The sequence below is a fragment of the Lissotriton helveticus genome, chromosome 10 (genome assembly GCF_964261635.1).
Source record: "Lissotriton helveticus chromosome 10, aLisHel1.1, whole genome shotgun sequence".
In the NCBI taxonomy this organism is placed as follows: Eukaryota; Metazoa; Chordata; class Amphibia; order Caudata; family Salamandridae; genus Lissotriton; species Lissotriton helveticus.
Window position 1 is genome coordinate 628,294,959 of NC_136071.1, and position 16,872 is coordinate 628,311,830.

At 41.3% G+C, this 16,872-nt stretch overlaps 1 protein-coding gene across 1 annotated transcript in view; it reads right to left on the reverse strand.

The window, feature by feature from the left end:
• Positions 1–16,872, reverse strand: part of SHISA9 (shisa family member 9) — a 1,140,149-nt gene that overhangs the window by 227,514 nt on the left and 895,763 nt on the right. The gene's annotated exons all lie outside the window — the stretch shown is intronic.

A 16,872-nucleotide genomic window follows, 5' to 3' on the forward strand; every position in this document is an offset into this window, starting at 1 on the left:
ACCTTAAGCTCTGTCAGACAGTCTGGGTGCTTGCCCATATCATGGAAGGCTTAGTCATCTCACCAATTTATAAAGTGGGGGACAAAACCCTACCAAAAAACTACTGCCTAATCGCACTGCTGGACGTAGAGGCAAAATATTTTGCAGGGAACCGACTAACAGAGCTGCAGAGAATGGGCAACAGAGCAAAACATAATTCCCCCAAGTCAAACGGGGTTCTGTGGGGAGACAGGCACAACAACCAACATTTTAGCAATGTCACTGATCATTGACAAAGCAATTTTAACCACGCAATCTCTCCACTTCTGTTTTGTGGATTTTAAGGCAGCATTCGACAACGTCAACCGAGCTAACCTCTGGAGAAAATTGGCTTCTTCGGGGGGTTCCCTCGTCCCTCCTGAACCTCCTAATAGAACTACATTCCAACACGTGGATACAGGTAAAGCTTGGAAATGGCTCCCATCTATCGAGGCGCATACAAACAACTAAAGGCCTCAAGCAGGGGTATGTTCTCGCACCCCTTCTATTTAACCTCTACACAGCCGACTTAACAGTCCTCACCGCCTGTAATGCACACGCCCCTCGAATAGGAGGAAAACCGTTTTCCAGCATGTCATACGCGGACGATGTTGTCTTAAGTAGCCACACTCAAGTAGGTTTACAACGGTTACTTAACACACTGCATGGGTACGCTGATGAAAACCAACTAGAAGTCAACATAGATAAATCTAAAACTATGACTAATAATGGAAAAAAGTGGTCCCATGCTTGGTCGCTTGGAAAAACCGCAATCACGAACTGCAATGCGTATAAATACCTAGGTGTTATGTTTGATAAAAGGGGCCAATTTGCAACTCAGCGTAAAACCATCAAGAGGAAAGGAATGGCGATTGCGTCAACGCTAAGGATCCTCAAAACAAAATTGACTGGACCAACATTTGTCCTACTTCTTCACATTGCGCAATCAAAAATCCCATCAACAGAAACATACGGCAGCAAGGTACTGAGAGGCAGGGATTCTTCATTGCTGGATACCACCTTGGCAAAGGCATATAGAGTAATGCTAAACCCCCCGCCATATACCTCGCCAGCACAGATTTGCCTAGAGCTTGGTCTAACAAAGCAACTACAAGCAAGGCGAGGTTCGTACTTCAAGTGCTGGCATAAAATCAAAAATTCCGCCAGGAACACCCTGAACTATCAACTCTGGCAGGAACTGTGCAGCACATCCACCACGCCGGCTAAAACATATTTGGACGAATCACTGGCTGCCACAGGACTAGGTGAACTATGGAAAATTCCGACAACGCATATGCACTTTAAGCGCATCGTAAACAAGGTTATTACAAAAATGTAATTCACAGAAGATAAAGCCACATTTGCCCACAGGAGCCACGCATGGATGACTTTTCGCAGGTACAATTATTTTAGTCCACAAGCATACTTTGAATTGGGCTACTCTAGGAAGTCTAAAGAGTCCTTTCTAAAATACAGGTTAGGGATCCTTCCAGTCATACCTCATCTCCCACCATGGCTGAGAAAGAGCTATGGGAATTTATGTTGGCTATGCGGAGTTGGGAACGAGGACATTGAACACATAATATGCTCCTGCATCAAACTAAAAAAAGAAAGGGTATCTCTCCTCAGAACTCACTTTAATGAACGTGGCATATGCACTCGGAGGCAAGCAGTACTTGCATGTTTTAACCCAAGGGACCCACAACTAAATGGGAAGCTAGTCAAGTTCCTATCTCAAGTTCCTGCTAAACAAAGGATCAGCGGTACTGTAACCTGCACATACACCCCTGAGGCTCCAAGGAACACGAACCATGGACATACTGCCCTTTTTTATCATTCATTCATGTCCTGGTACATAAAGTCTTTTTAACAGTCCATTGATCAAAAAGGAATTTAACCAAAATGTGTTATCAGAATGTATTTTTGTAATGATTTTAACTAATCAAAAACAATACATTTTTTACTTACTTACTTACCATCACAAGCAGACTATCTGGATCACCTCCAGACTCAGCCACTCCAAATGTTTTAAGCTACTCTACATTCAGCCTGAGCAGAGGAAAGTAGTTAGTCCCTGGAACAAGGTTCTTTCGTGCCCAAGTTAAAACGCTCCTACATTAGGTCTTTTTTCAAGAAGAAGAACCTCTACCCATACTAGCAGCAATCTACTGACCAATATCTAAAAACTGGTAGAATATTAGACCTAGTAGGTCCACAGAACCAACCCTTGAATCCATGTGGGATGTCCTAAAACTCACAGCGGACAAGAACAGAGTAGCAACCCTTTTGCTTCTGGACTTATCAGCAGCATTTGGCACTATCCAGCACCACACACTACTAAAAACACCTCCATCATTTTTCAATACATGAACATTTTCTGAAATGGACTGCCTAATGCCTTGAAGACAGACAAAGCTTGATGCACTAACCACCATTTAAGTTGGCTTCTCATATCTAACACTGTAGCATCCCTCAAGTGTCCATTATATGTCATCTCTCATTTACCATCTACCTTACTCCCATACCAGATCTGATTAGATTGTTAAACTGTATGTGCTACAACTATGAAGAGAGTATGTAAAAATGGATGGGCCAGAAGAGCTCAAAAATTCAGAATTTATTAACTGTTGAGCCATTGTGGCGGATACTCAGAAAAAATGGAGATTCACCACTTTACTTACTCAATCCATCCAAAATCCTCTCTTCCACCAAACAATTCCAGAGAGGCCTGCGTTGGAAACATCTGCTGCCCCAGCGTCAATTGCACCCACCGGGTGAGTCTCAGGAGCCCATGTATTGGAAATGAGTTGAGACCTTCGCATCCAGCAGGGACCCTTGAAGGCATGGCTGCAGGCCAACCAGCCCTTTCCTGCGACTTGGGCTCCAAAGGAGTGTTGGAGGCCAGGTCCCCACAGGAGTGGAGGACCTGTTGTTATCAATGGGGCAGGCAGGATGGATTGCCTGCTAACTGCCTGAGGCCAAGTTGCAGGTTGTGGTCAGGGGCCTTTTGAACACAACTGTGGCTGCATGCCACCGACGTCTACAGGTGGGTGGTAATGACACACATATGAGGAGGTAAGGGGCACAAATATGGTGATAGACACAGCTCTTGACCACTGATTTATAAAAGATAGACAACTCTTGGCATAGTGATAAATTCCTCACCCTTACAAAGATTTCAGAAGCCATCTGTGCCACGTTTTGCCTCTGATACAGGATAGTGGCTGAGATACGCCTGATGGTGGAGTAAGAACTGCCCCTCCTTCATAATGCTGAATAGCAATGGTGACTTATTGAGTCTCCCCGCAACAATATCGGGCATGCTGGAAGAGGCCTTACAAAAAATACTTTCCCTGATATCCGCCAGAATTGGCTGTGATACTGCAGTCCTTGGAGGCGAGCTGAAGAAGTCTCTCGGATATTCAAACATGTAAAAGGCTTTGAGTTGAAACAGACTTGCTGATTATCCAAACCACTGGCTGTTTGTGCTGCACTAGCTCTATTATCTTATAAAACAGAGGGCAGTCGAAGTGGGACAGTTATTGATTACTCCTCAATCAGAAGACTTCCATCACTTATACCCTCCATCAAGCAACTATGAACTGGATATAACAGAGGTGCATTTCATATATCAACACTGGCAATACAACAACCGCCTCACTCTGCCTCCTAGTCACACGTTATACCCAACAAGGGTGAGATAATGACACTTATCTTGCTAGTTATCTGTTGCAGAGGACTCAAATGAATATCAAGCTGTGACTGCACATGTGCTAAAGCTATGCATCTTCCATGCAAATCCAAACCAAATTGTCATGCATGACTAAGGTTAAACCTTCTACCATACTAAGATACCTTGCAGGCATTCAATAAAAACACACGTCTTCTTTTAGAGTGAGTACGCCAAGACATGTCACTATGGATTTCCTTTACACTGTCCCCTATTGGTAGCATAGCTTTGCTAAGATGACACTTCTCCCCAAAGTCATACTTACCCTTTCTGCCTGCTGGCATTAACCCTTGCAAATGTGACCAACATTTTATGATCCTTCGTTTAGCAGGGTAAACACAACCGGGTGCCCTTTCCTCAAATGTTACAATACCTTGTACAATGGTGAGAAAGACATAATTGAGCCCCTCCATAATGCCATAATGGACACGGCTAATGGTTGTCAATGACTAGATATCCAGATATCCAGATCCACTAAGAACCGTGCTTACAGAGGAGAACAATGGATAATGAGGAATTCATCTCAATATGCTAGCCCTCAAAGTAATGAGATTGGACTATAAAGTGACTGGTGAGGTCCCGCTGTGGATCAGCAATTTTCTACTTAAGGTTAACAATCTGCAAGGGTTTAATGAATAGAAAACATTTGTTATATTTCACCTGGGACACATAATGGCTGGTAACACAATGAAGTCCTTAGATGAAAAGAGGGAAGAATTCAAGCTTGAAATATCCCAATCCAACCAATACATATAATTAAGACACGCCCTTCGAACATACGCAGATCAACTACAAGAATATCCCGAATGGGTTGGATGCCCCTAAAAAATCATATATTTATACTTTATCTGTCAAAACACACTGGGAAACAGATACAGATGCTATGTTTCATTGTCACGATGAAGTGAGAGATTTTCTCCATATTGTCTGGTCCTGCAGCTGCATGGATCCCTTTTGGAATGCTATTCAACATGACCTGCAAAACAACCTTACTTCATATGCAAGATTTCACTTCCAAAGTGGCCTTAAAAATATCCTGGAAGATGAAGAATTGTCACACGGAGAAAAAATATTGCTTTGTTCTGGCCTAACTATCAGTAAAAGAGATATATCACAAACCTAGAGAACACCAGAGTCCCCTGGTAATCCATGGCTAAATGCTGTATGCTTGAAGAACCTATATACAAAGCCAGGAGTTGCCTGCAAAGCACACACAAATAAAAGGGGTATGGGTGCAACTTAGAGGGCTATTACTAATCTGAAATGTCACAATCTTAGGAAGTCATAATAATGAAAGCTGTGGTGCAATGGGAGGGCAAAACATGGGATAGACAACATGGGACAAAATCTGTATGGTTGTGTAAATGTTTATGCTCTTATGTGTGCTACAACCATAACCAGATAAACATGAAACATGTTGCTCTTCAATACCATGTAAGACTCATTTCAGTTACCTGTTTGCTAAATTAAATGCTAATAAAAAGAGTTGTGGAAAATAAGACTTGATGACTGTCTCCATGTCTTAAATGCAGGGATAATGAGTAACTACTAAAGATCCACACCACAATGATGAGATTCTGTCATCTGGGCGATGACACAAACACCAGCCTACTGTAATAAGACCTGAGGAACTCAATTTCCCACCAACTACAACAAGAGATGTAAGAAACCTAGAGGTGCCCATAAATTAAACCCTATCCTTGATACAGCATATCAACAAGAGAACGCATGACGCCAGTCCTGAAAACAATTTACTGGCCAACTGTAGCTAGACAAGCAATGTTTAAGGCACTTTCCATCATCCACATAATCTCCCAAGAAAAGGACTACTGTCTCTACAAATATAATTCAAGCAATACAAAGAAAATAGGGCACCAAGCTTGCACCACATATCATTATACCATCTTACAATAATAAATCCATAGGAGTCAGCGCTTTCTCAGTAGATGCTGCCCAGCTCTGGAACTCATTAGGCCAGAGTGAAATCTAAATGGTGCCTGCACGACTTGAGTCATTTTGGAAATGTTGCATTTGTTTTGTTCTTCTAAATTCCCAAAATTACACTATTAAGCAAACAAACTATTCGCTGTAAACATTCACAGCAAATGAACGGGAACAACAAAACACCAGCAACTGTTGTTCATGATGCTTTTGCTTTTTTGCACTTTTCTTTATCACAAATGTATGTATTGACATGATTACACTTGTATTGCTAAAATATAGCATGACATTACAGATTTGCTTTCCCCATAATTTCAAAGAATTTTGCATAAATCTGCAAATATTTCATGTAATTAAGCAAAAGCACCTAATACACATTTCTCACACCCCTACAACTCACTACCAGCCAACATTCAAAGTATCCAGGAGCACTTACAGTTCAGAATAGAGGTGAAAACATAGCTGTTTCAAATTTAACTACACCATCCCTTAACAATGAGATAGAATCCAGAGCAGCACAATCTACAGTACACAGATACGTCACTGCCTGGTCAGCACACTTCTGCATGTTTGTTACATTCTTTGTCCAGGTGAGGTATGAAGGGCTGCCCTGTGTCTAGTCTGGCTATTACATTGTAATGTAAATTGATATATTGGCCCTGGCCTTCACCAACATGCTGTTGTGCAGCTAATTAAAGTTCATATAGGCTGGGTAATAATTATCTTACACTGCTTGCCCTCTTTCACTCACAGACCCTCTACAAATTATGTCTATTACCTAGTACGGTACCATTCTACAGCATCAAAACACCCATCATCATTTGAACAGTCATGGAACAACTGAGAAGATATGACACATACTGATACTCCACCACTGTAGATCCAACTAACAAGATAGTATAACCACTTCTTGACTTCTTACGAAAATATTCATAAAGGGATGATTGCAGTGAAGTCCACCCCAGAAGACCAATCACCATCACTCCTCCAATCTATACTGGCTCGGAAACATAACTAAAAAGAAAGACTTTAGAATGGACAACCATGATGGTACCCAACTTAGTGGACTGTGATCAAGAGAAATAACACACATGGCCAGTAGAGCTAATCAAAACTGCCAGCTTACCAGAAACTATAAACTGTGTGCCTGTCTCTCATATGTATGCACCCATTACACTGTGTTCCAAAACAGTATAACACACCTAAGTGGTCATCTGGCACTTCCCACAGAGGATCAAAAGAAAGGCAACACCTTCAAAACACACACCCTGCACCATGTATATGCTGCCCACCTAAGCAAGTATGTCCATGCCTGATTTAGTCAGTAAGTTATACATAAAGTAGTAATTGCTATCTAATTGTTCCAAAACAATACAATACAATATAAACACATGCAATAATGCTCATACATGCACACTCTCACTCCCCTTTATCTCTTCCCACACACACACATGCACACACACACACACACACACACACACACACTCCCCCACACTTGCAGTAACACACACATGCAAACAGGCCCACTTGTTAAGATGCATGCTAAAATACAACCACTTTGGGCTGGATTTACAAAGGAAAGTTACACATTTGAGTATGTTTACGACTTTTAGTATTCACAAACTCGAAGGTCCTGATTACTAGTATAGGTGCTATTTAGCGCACCTGATAAATAATGATACAACAAGGTACATTATTTATCAGATATGATAAATAGTTTAGTTTGTGGGAAATAACTCACCAAAATCTGCATGATTTTTCCCCTGTTAAATTTCAGCAGGTTTAATGTGCCTTGAGGTATTTAGTGCATCCAATAATTATAGGGTGCGTTAAATACCTTTTCCCTTGTAATTTCAATGTATGCGTAAACAGGTGTTTATGCACGGTCGGAATACACCCACCATATCATAATCAGGCCCTAAGTATAAACTTACTACAGAAGTGTAAGTTGCATGTGTCCACCCCCAAAGTAAATACAGTTGGCTCACTCTTGTGTGGGTGGGTGATGTCCCCCTCTAAACCCCTCTTGGACCTCCCTAATTCCATCCCCATTAGTTCTTTAGTTGAAATTTTTCTCCTTTTCCACACACTCCCCTATGTCTCTCACACATTTACTACTAAAATCTATATTTACATGAAGTCAGGAGGAACACTTTGAAAACATGAGCACAGGCTAATATAACATTTAGTAGTACGTTTTGTAGCACCACACAATGTACTACAAGATGTAGTGTGAGAATCAAGCCTACAGGTTCTTCTTGTTAATGATTGAAGCTTCAAAGTAGGTGTTTTGTGCCTGATGCTGAGATTACATTCAATTTGACAGTGATCTTCCTTCAAGAAACATTCTGTTTTACTGATTACCATGCCTTAGATGTTTATTTTTATCCTGTTTATACAAACAAGAGTAAATCAAGTATAATTATATGTGAAAATGACCTTCCACTAAAAGAAAACAGAAAAGGGATAAATAAATTAAGACCACTCCATTAATTAGCACCCTGGAGAAATAATAATGTATGTATGGAAATCCTGACAGAAAGGGCCGTACCTATCATTCAACATTTCTCCTGTTCTTAATTTATCTGACATGAATGATGGAAAAGAAACACAACAAAATATGTCAGCTACCTGTGATAATAACACCTATAGATGTGGTCATAATTATTGTTTATATGATGTTGCATGGTAGTGTGAAGAGCTTTAAACTCTGCATGAAGCTGCATGACTGAAGGTACAGCCTGCTGATATGTCGGGTGTCAAGGATGAGGAGAGCCATTAACACTGCAAAACATGAAAATTATCATGCGGCGCCAACAGGTTTTCTAACTTATTTACAAAGAGAGCTTAAAAATTGGAAATGTGTTGATTAGAGTGTTAGATATTTTGCAAAGAAGATCTTTCTCTGAAGAAGGAAAACATTGAAAACTAATAATGTTAGCATCAACAACCCAAAAGGTCAGGGTCACATTTATCTTTGGTTATATATTTGTAAATACATGGGTCAGTATATTGTTTATTAGATCATGAGGTCACATTACATTGAATTCCACAATCTTCCCAACCCTGTCAATCGGGCATTCTCCCTCTGCCCAGAAGAAAAACTCCCCTCTTAGCAGTAAACAGCAATCTTAGAATAGCTCTATACCATGTACACAAAGCAGAATGTATTCTTTTTGAGTTAAGTGCCACCTTCTTGCTGTTTCACATACCATCCTCTTCCAAAGCCTTGCTAAAAATGACATCTCAGGACAGGCCTTGGTCAAGATAAACTGCTTCTTAATGGATCACTCTCAGACAGTGCACTCACCACCCTACAAATCTGCTTTGGTGCCTTTTGCTTGTGAAGTTCCACAGGGGCCGTCCCACTACCCCATTGTATTTCATGACTACATATGTATCATTAGCAAATCTCATCTAATCTTTTGGATTCAATATAATGTTTTACAGAGATGACACTGAAAGTCTGTGACCTCAATTCTCGCTAATTTAATAATGAAAAGGCACAGGTTGTGGTCTTTAGCACTGATCTATCTGGAACTCCATCTATTGGCCCGAGATCTAGGAGCACCACCACACCAAGCTTGAGCAGTTCGTAATCTCTGCATTGCTTTTGATAGTGCTCTATACTTCAAGGACCACATTTCTAAAGACACCACCTCCTGTTTCCTTATCCTAAACGTTCTTCGAAATATTTTCACTTTCCTCCCTACAGCAAGAACAACCTGTTTCCAACCACTTATGCTAATAAGATTGGACTATTGCAATTATTTATGTTTGTGCATGCCATCTTATCTTCTTCAACTCCTTGAAGTAATTCAAAGCTTCAAAGGCCGCCTTAATTTTGCCTGCTGGCCTGATCCTATGTCTCTTCTCTTCTGCAAAAAAGTCACTGTCTTCTGGTAGCCAAACATATCCTCCTTAAGTCCGTCTGCATGTGCCATCTCTCTTTAGACAGAGCTTCCCCCTTTAACCTGCAATAGTGGTTCCGGTACTAACTCCCTTGTCTGGGTTTATGCGCCTTTTCTGCTAAGATACTTCAAACAACAAAGAACCATTCCATCTGGACAAGAGGTAATCCTTTAACCTCCTGGCTGCACAACACCAGAATTCTCTGCCTTTTTAGTAATTCCTGATATAGATTATGGAAAAGCCAGCAGTCACTGAATGAATGCAACATTTTGAGCCCTATGGTCTCTTGCTTTCTGCCTCTGCATGAAACAGTGCCTAGTTTGGGGTATAATACCGTAGCAGTAAGATGATTAGGAAATAGTCTTACTAAGTCATTCCTTGGCGTTATAATTTCCTTTTCAATCTTATTTAACTCTTTATCAATGGTTGCACAAGGTTTGATTAAAGGCTTCTCAACAAACATTCTGAAAATAGATCCTCCTTGGTGTTTTTGTGTTCCAGTCAACCATACATGATCTTCCTGGCCTATGCACAAACCCTCTGATCATGTGTTATCTACTGACAGTCATTTTAGACTGAACTATGAAGCGCAATGCTTTTTGCCATTCTCACCTATATGACAATCCACTTTATTTTTCCATGCTGCACTGTCTCTCTGAAATTTAGGACATTGTTATCTGCATTTTCCTAACTGACATGTGGATAAAAAATAATTAACACAAATTGAATGCTTTCAAATCTGGTGTTGTCATTATTAGCACTTTAATTATGCACATACTGTTGTGCCTTTCCAACAAGAGAGTTGTCTCCTGTGCTGAAATCCAAAGTAACAAATATAGGAATATGTTTAGGTTAAAGTATATACTTTCCTTCCCTCATTGGGTTCACCATTAAGAGTGAGTATGTCTATATGTACACATTCCGGATTATTATTCAGCCTCCTTTTCCTGAAATATTTAGAGATTCTCAATGGCAAATTTACATGGATTATTGCAGTGCTTATTGGGTGGCCCAAAAGTAAAATCCACCACTTTTAGGATGCTCATATAGCCATAGTTAAGTTTGCAAGCAGCTTCAAGATTACATAATCTTGTGGTAAAACTTACAGTTCTGTTCACTATTTAGTGGATAAGAGCATAAATACAATTTAGAACGGTTGACTTAATTTTTCAGAACATCTGTGACTAATCCGTTAAGATGATCAGTCATTATGTCATGAGTACTCCTGTTGTGTCATTACCTCTTCATGTTCCCTTTTACAAGCCAGCAGATGCTGTCATAAAACACTTTAGAAATCACACTTCTCTCACCTAAAAATTGCCCTAATTAGACCATTGGTATGAAAACAACTCACTGACATCTATGAAAAATAAAATACATCCCAGCATTTCTTCTCAGCCTTTGTCTTGTCTCCCTTCTGCAGAGTTTTAAGGAATTCAATCAGGAAAAACGTGTTTTATAACAATTCTATAACAACTACTACTGTTACATTAAGTTATGTTAGAGGAAATCTTTAATACACCATGCAGACATACGAACTTTGTGATATTTCTGTTTGGACTGAGATGATCCACATACATTGGGTGCCTGCTACATATACATTTCAGAAGAAAAGGCTTCCTGCATTGAAAAATAAGAACCTACCAGAGGAGAGGAAGGAAACAATTTGAAGTGTTGTGCAATGGTGATCCCCTGCCCCAGAAACAAACAGATGGAAGGTGGTAGCAGTTGTAAGGAAGATCACTTTAAAACCATGGTCATGAAATTACAGTGGACGATGTAGTTGTCTTCAATACAAATTACCAATGATAAAAGCACATCCCTGAGATGGCCATTGGGCTTCTAAAGACCTTTGATACTAGCAGAAATGAATACACCGTGGTCTAAACTGACCTATGTCACTTTGAGAGTTGAGACTGGAGTTTAATGTGTAACTGGTGGTTCCTTGTTGAGATGCATAGGGTCCCATACCCATTTAAAGATTTAACAATTAAATATATGGGACATTGGAGTGCTTAGACAAAAGTTTTATGAGGATCATGGCATGGCCTGCAACAACGTAGATAATTTAACAAGGTGGGCAGAGATCATCACCCCAACCCTACAAAGAGATACAATTCAGCAGGTGTGTTTTAGACGTGTCTCTGAGAAAGATCAGATCTTATCCTAGCTTAACCACTGTATAAACATATGCTGTTAATAAACAATGATTTCAAAAGAATTTGAGCAGAGTTCCCCACCACAATGCCATTAGACCCAGCTATATCCAAATCCGACTTCGTTCCGCTTCAATAAAGCAGGGTCAAGACTGATTTGCAAATGGCTGTGTCCAAACTGAGGTGACCTAGTGTGCAAAATAACAGTAGAGAGTCCAACGTTTTATACTGCTTTATGTATGTCAATGTTAACCACAGGTTAGATGGAAGTGAAGGTTAGCAGTATCAGTAGGTTGATCTGCATTGCAGCTGTAGTGTTTCTAACCTTTTGTGGTATGACTAGGTGATGGACTTCAACAGCTTGAGAATTAGGTTGTTCTTGTGTGTGCAGTATCTATCAAAGCAGGCAATGCCTCCTTTTGATCAGTTTAATTAGGATTGCTACCCTCTGCTCAGGGTCTTTGTCAAGACGTTGCCAATGGATAACTCCTTCTGCAGAGGGTATTAATTGCATATAATTGCCCAGACTGAAATATGAGTTTAAGCCAATGGTGATTTGCATATTGAAGGGAAATTACATTTACAGTTGTCATGTACAGGGTTCACTCTCACCCTCAACAAGTCTAGACGCACCTGCACAAATCCACGCCACCTTCAAATCCGCCGTCAACGCACACCACCTCCTCCTCAAAACCACAATAAAAAGGCACTCCAAGACAGAATCAGTGCAAACGCACACAACTACAAAGAACTCTTTGCTATTGTCAAGGAGTTTGCCAGGCCAAACAGCGAGACCACAGACGTCCCGCCCACCCAAGACCTCGGCAACAAACCTGGCACCGTCTTCCACCACAAGATCAGACAGATCTATGACCGATCTATGACAGCTCCAACACCCTAGACCCTACCACTGCACCTGACACCACCGCACGCAACCAGGCCACAACCCAATATACTGTGCTCTTATGGACCCCGCTCACAACAGAGAACACACTCAAGTCAAGAAGAGCATCTCCACAGGAGCCTCGTCGGATCACTATCTGTACCACATCTTCCACAGAGCAGCCATCGCCATTGACCCCCAGCTTCGATGCACCATCAACTGCTCCATTGAAAACACCACCTACCCACGCTACTAGAAACAGGCCAAGATCAACCCTCCGCTGAAGAAGCCGTCCTCAGACTCAACAGACCCCAAGAACTTCAGCCCCATCTCCCACCTCCCCTTCCCAGCCAAGCTCATTGAGAAGACCATCAACGCCCAACTCTCCACATTCAAAGTAGTGAACCATGTCCCAGACACCTCTCAGTCAGGCTTCTGAGGCAACCACAGCACCGAGACCACACTCCTCGCTGCCACCAATGACATCTGCTCCCTCCTCGACCAGGGCGAGACCGCTGCCCTCATCCTACTGGTCCTCGTGGCTACCTTCAACACCATCTCCCACCGCACCCTAATCACGAGACTTCATGATGCCGGCATCACACCAAGGCACTGGACTGGATCACCTCCTTCCTCACTGGCCATATTCAGCGAGTTAGAATACCTCTGTGCCTCTCATACCTACAGAGATCAGCCACGGAGTGCCCCAGGGTTCCTCCCTGATCCCCACCCTCTTTAACATCTACATGACCCCCCTCACAACCATTGTCAGAAGCCATGGACTCAACATCATCTCCTGTGCCAATGACACCCAGATGATCCTCGCGCTCACCAACGGTGCCACAACCACCAGAACCAACTTTCACAGTGGAATGAAGGCCGTTGATAACTGGATGAAAGACAGCTGCCTCACGCTCAACTTGGACAAGGACGCAGTACTCATCTTGGGACCCGCCCCTTCAACCTGGGTGCACTCTTGATGGCCAGCCGATCTGGGACCACCTCCCACCCCGACTGACCACGCACACAACCTCGGCATCATACTGGATTCATCGCTCACAATGAAGCACCAAATCAATGCAGTGTCCTCAGCCTGCTACCACACGGTTCACCTGCTTCTAAAGACATTCAGATGGAACCCACCAGAATCCAGAAAGATGGTCGCTCACGCACTCATCACCAGTAGATTCGACTATGGCAATGCAGTTACGCCGGCATCACCCAGAAACAGCTCAAGCAACTACAGAACGTTCAAAACACCACAGCCAGACTGGTCCTTGACATCTCCCGCTGCAGCCACATCATACAACACCTCTGACAACTCCACTGGCTCCCAGTCAACAAGAGAATAACCTTCAAGCTCCTCACACATGCCTACATAGTTCTCCACAAGGAAGGACCAGTATACAAGAACCACCGTCCCGTATTCCACGTATCTGCCAGACAATAACATTCTGCCCAACTCACCCCAGCCTCTGTCCCCAGGATCCACAAGACCAGAACCAGAAGAAGTTCATTCTCCTACCTCGCCGCCAAGACCTGGAACAGCCTGCCCTTCACTTCAGGCAATCCGCGTTGCTGACCCAATTCAAGAAGTACCTCCAGACCTGTTTCTTCGAATGATCCTCCACTCAAAGGGACCAGCTGCCACCCCTCCCCAGCACCTTGAGACCCTCACAGGTGAGTAGCCAAACTTTATAGGCCCCTGATTGATTGATTGGTTGATTGATGTTTGCAATAAGATGAACACTGCAAATGAACAGGTCTATTGTCGCTGTCTCCTTCATATCTCTGCCACTCATAGAAGGCAGACAAACAGTAGGTAGAACCAGTAATCTAAGCATTACAATTGTCTGAGCCAATCCTACCAGTCTTAAAGGTCAGTACCAGTTCTAATCACCTGGTAATTCAGGTTAATTTTGCTGTGCAATCTAATCTTTGATAGCTGGTTTTATTCCACCATCTTTTCAGTTCTGGTTTTTGGGTATGGGGGCTACACTTTCAAAAATCTATTTATTTATATATATTATAAGTATTTCAATTTTGCAGGGAGTCGACAATGTGCATTGTTATTTACTTACAATTTATATTTCTTTGTTATAGAATACCACAACAAGCTTGGCTGAACAGAAGTTATTTTCAGCCGACTTAAGAGAGGCTGTTGAGTTGGCAAAATGATAAATATAGGCTGATTGCCTCAGGATTTTTTGGGAGTTGGGTGGATTATTAAACTTTGCCTGTTTGTACAATAAACCAGTTTATCATATCAGATTATGTATTCATAATTAAAACATATTGAAACGTGCCTCGGTAACTTTTCGTTTTCCTAGGGAAAACCAGCGCATACAAAGTAAAGCATCCTTTCCGTGAACCCGATTTGAGGCATGCATTTTTATCCGGTGGCAGATTGTTTTGGTCACACTATAAAAATGTCATGCCTCGAGCAGCTGTGTTGTAAAATATCCAAGAAATTGGTCATGCACCTCGTGTTGAAAAGCGGCAAATTATGAAAGTGTCTTTAATTTTACATAAAACATTATTTATTACAATCATTAAGTTAGATGTTATTACAATTCAAGAATTCATTGCATTAATTATCATGATGTCTTATGATGAAAAGGAACACAAAGGATTGTCCCTAACTTTATGCGGCAAATCCTTTTTAGGAAGTTAAAATATATACATATATATATGATCTAAATATAAATTTATAGCCGCCATGCAGTGCTTATGTTCTCACATTTTACGTCACTCATGACATGTTCAGTGATATCATTAATAACATAATTGGTGGAATAACTAATTACATCATCCGCTCTACTGCCCTTCAAATGACTCTATAAACTACTACAGCCTTTCCTATATGAGTGTAAGTACCAAACAGCACAGAATCAAGTAAAGCATTAATTACCCTTCAGTCACACAAGCCCTAAAGGTCAACCAAGCTTTTTCTATGCACTGTCTGCGTCCTGTAAAAGACACTTTGTGGATAGCCAGCCAAATGTGGGAAATCAAACACACAAACCACTACTGCCACAAATATTCACAGCCCAGTAAACAACTCTTCATCGAGAACCACTACCTCCGGACAACAAAACCACAGTAGGTGGCCAAGCTACTTCAATGCAAAGCATTTGCTCCATACCAAACCCTTTGTAGATAACCATCATCTTGTGGGCACTGATCCAGACATGAGTAGAAAAGTACATACTGCAAACTGTCTTCACCCTTTGCAGAAACCCTCCATGGGGAGCTCAGTCCCCCTTAGACATCCAAGACCCAGTAGGAGATGAAAGCCCTACTACGAGCAGCCATAATAAAATTAGGTCCAGATGTACCTTCCAGTAAAATAGGCGTCACACTGTCACATTTATTGAATGATGCCATCAATGATGTTATCATTGATGTCATCAATAATGTCATTGAACATATCGTATGTGACCTCATAAGCTGTACATAGCAGGGTCATAAGTTAAAGTTAGTACAGCATACTTTAACTGAAGAATGTCACTGGTTTTTGTTTAAAAAAATTGTTTTTACAATATTACAAGGCCTAACTATAACATCACTTTAACCTTTGGTTTTTTTTCCCAATGAATATAGATAGATAGATAGATAGATAGATAGATAGATAGATAGATAGATAGATAGATAGATAGATAGATAGATAGATAGATAGATAGATAGATAGATAGATAGATAGATAGATAGATAGATAACAGTGTTATGAAAAAATACAAATGTTAACCAATGGGTCAGACTGGGACATAAAATAGGCCTGGGCATCAAAATAAAAGTGTCCCCTTAGTAAATCACGTAGCTAACAAAGTGGCCCACAATTCCAAATAGGGGCCGTTTGAACTTGTAAAGACACATGATGGGGGTGTTTTGTAAGGTGTGTGGGAAGAGATGTATTTGTGCTTGTTGTAGGCAGTGTTTGTGGTAATGTCAGCTACATCAAAATTAAGAATGGCCTAAAAGAGAATAAAACAACCAAAAAAAGGCTAAGAAAACAGCCCATCATTTCCTTTTCAGACCAGCCCACTGGCACTGCAATCGCCCAATAAGCCAGTCCAACCCTGAAGGCATTGACAAACCATATATTTTTGGCTTCAAGGAATTTTTAACATGCCACCAGAGCAAATATCATCATAGAATTTTACACCACGTATGTTTCATAAGTATCATTTACACCATTTAAATACTGATTATGTTTCATCATTCATACGGTT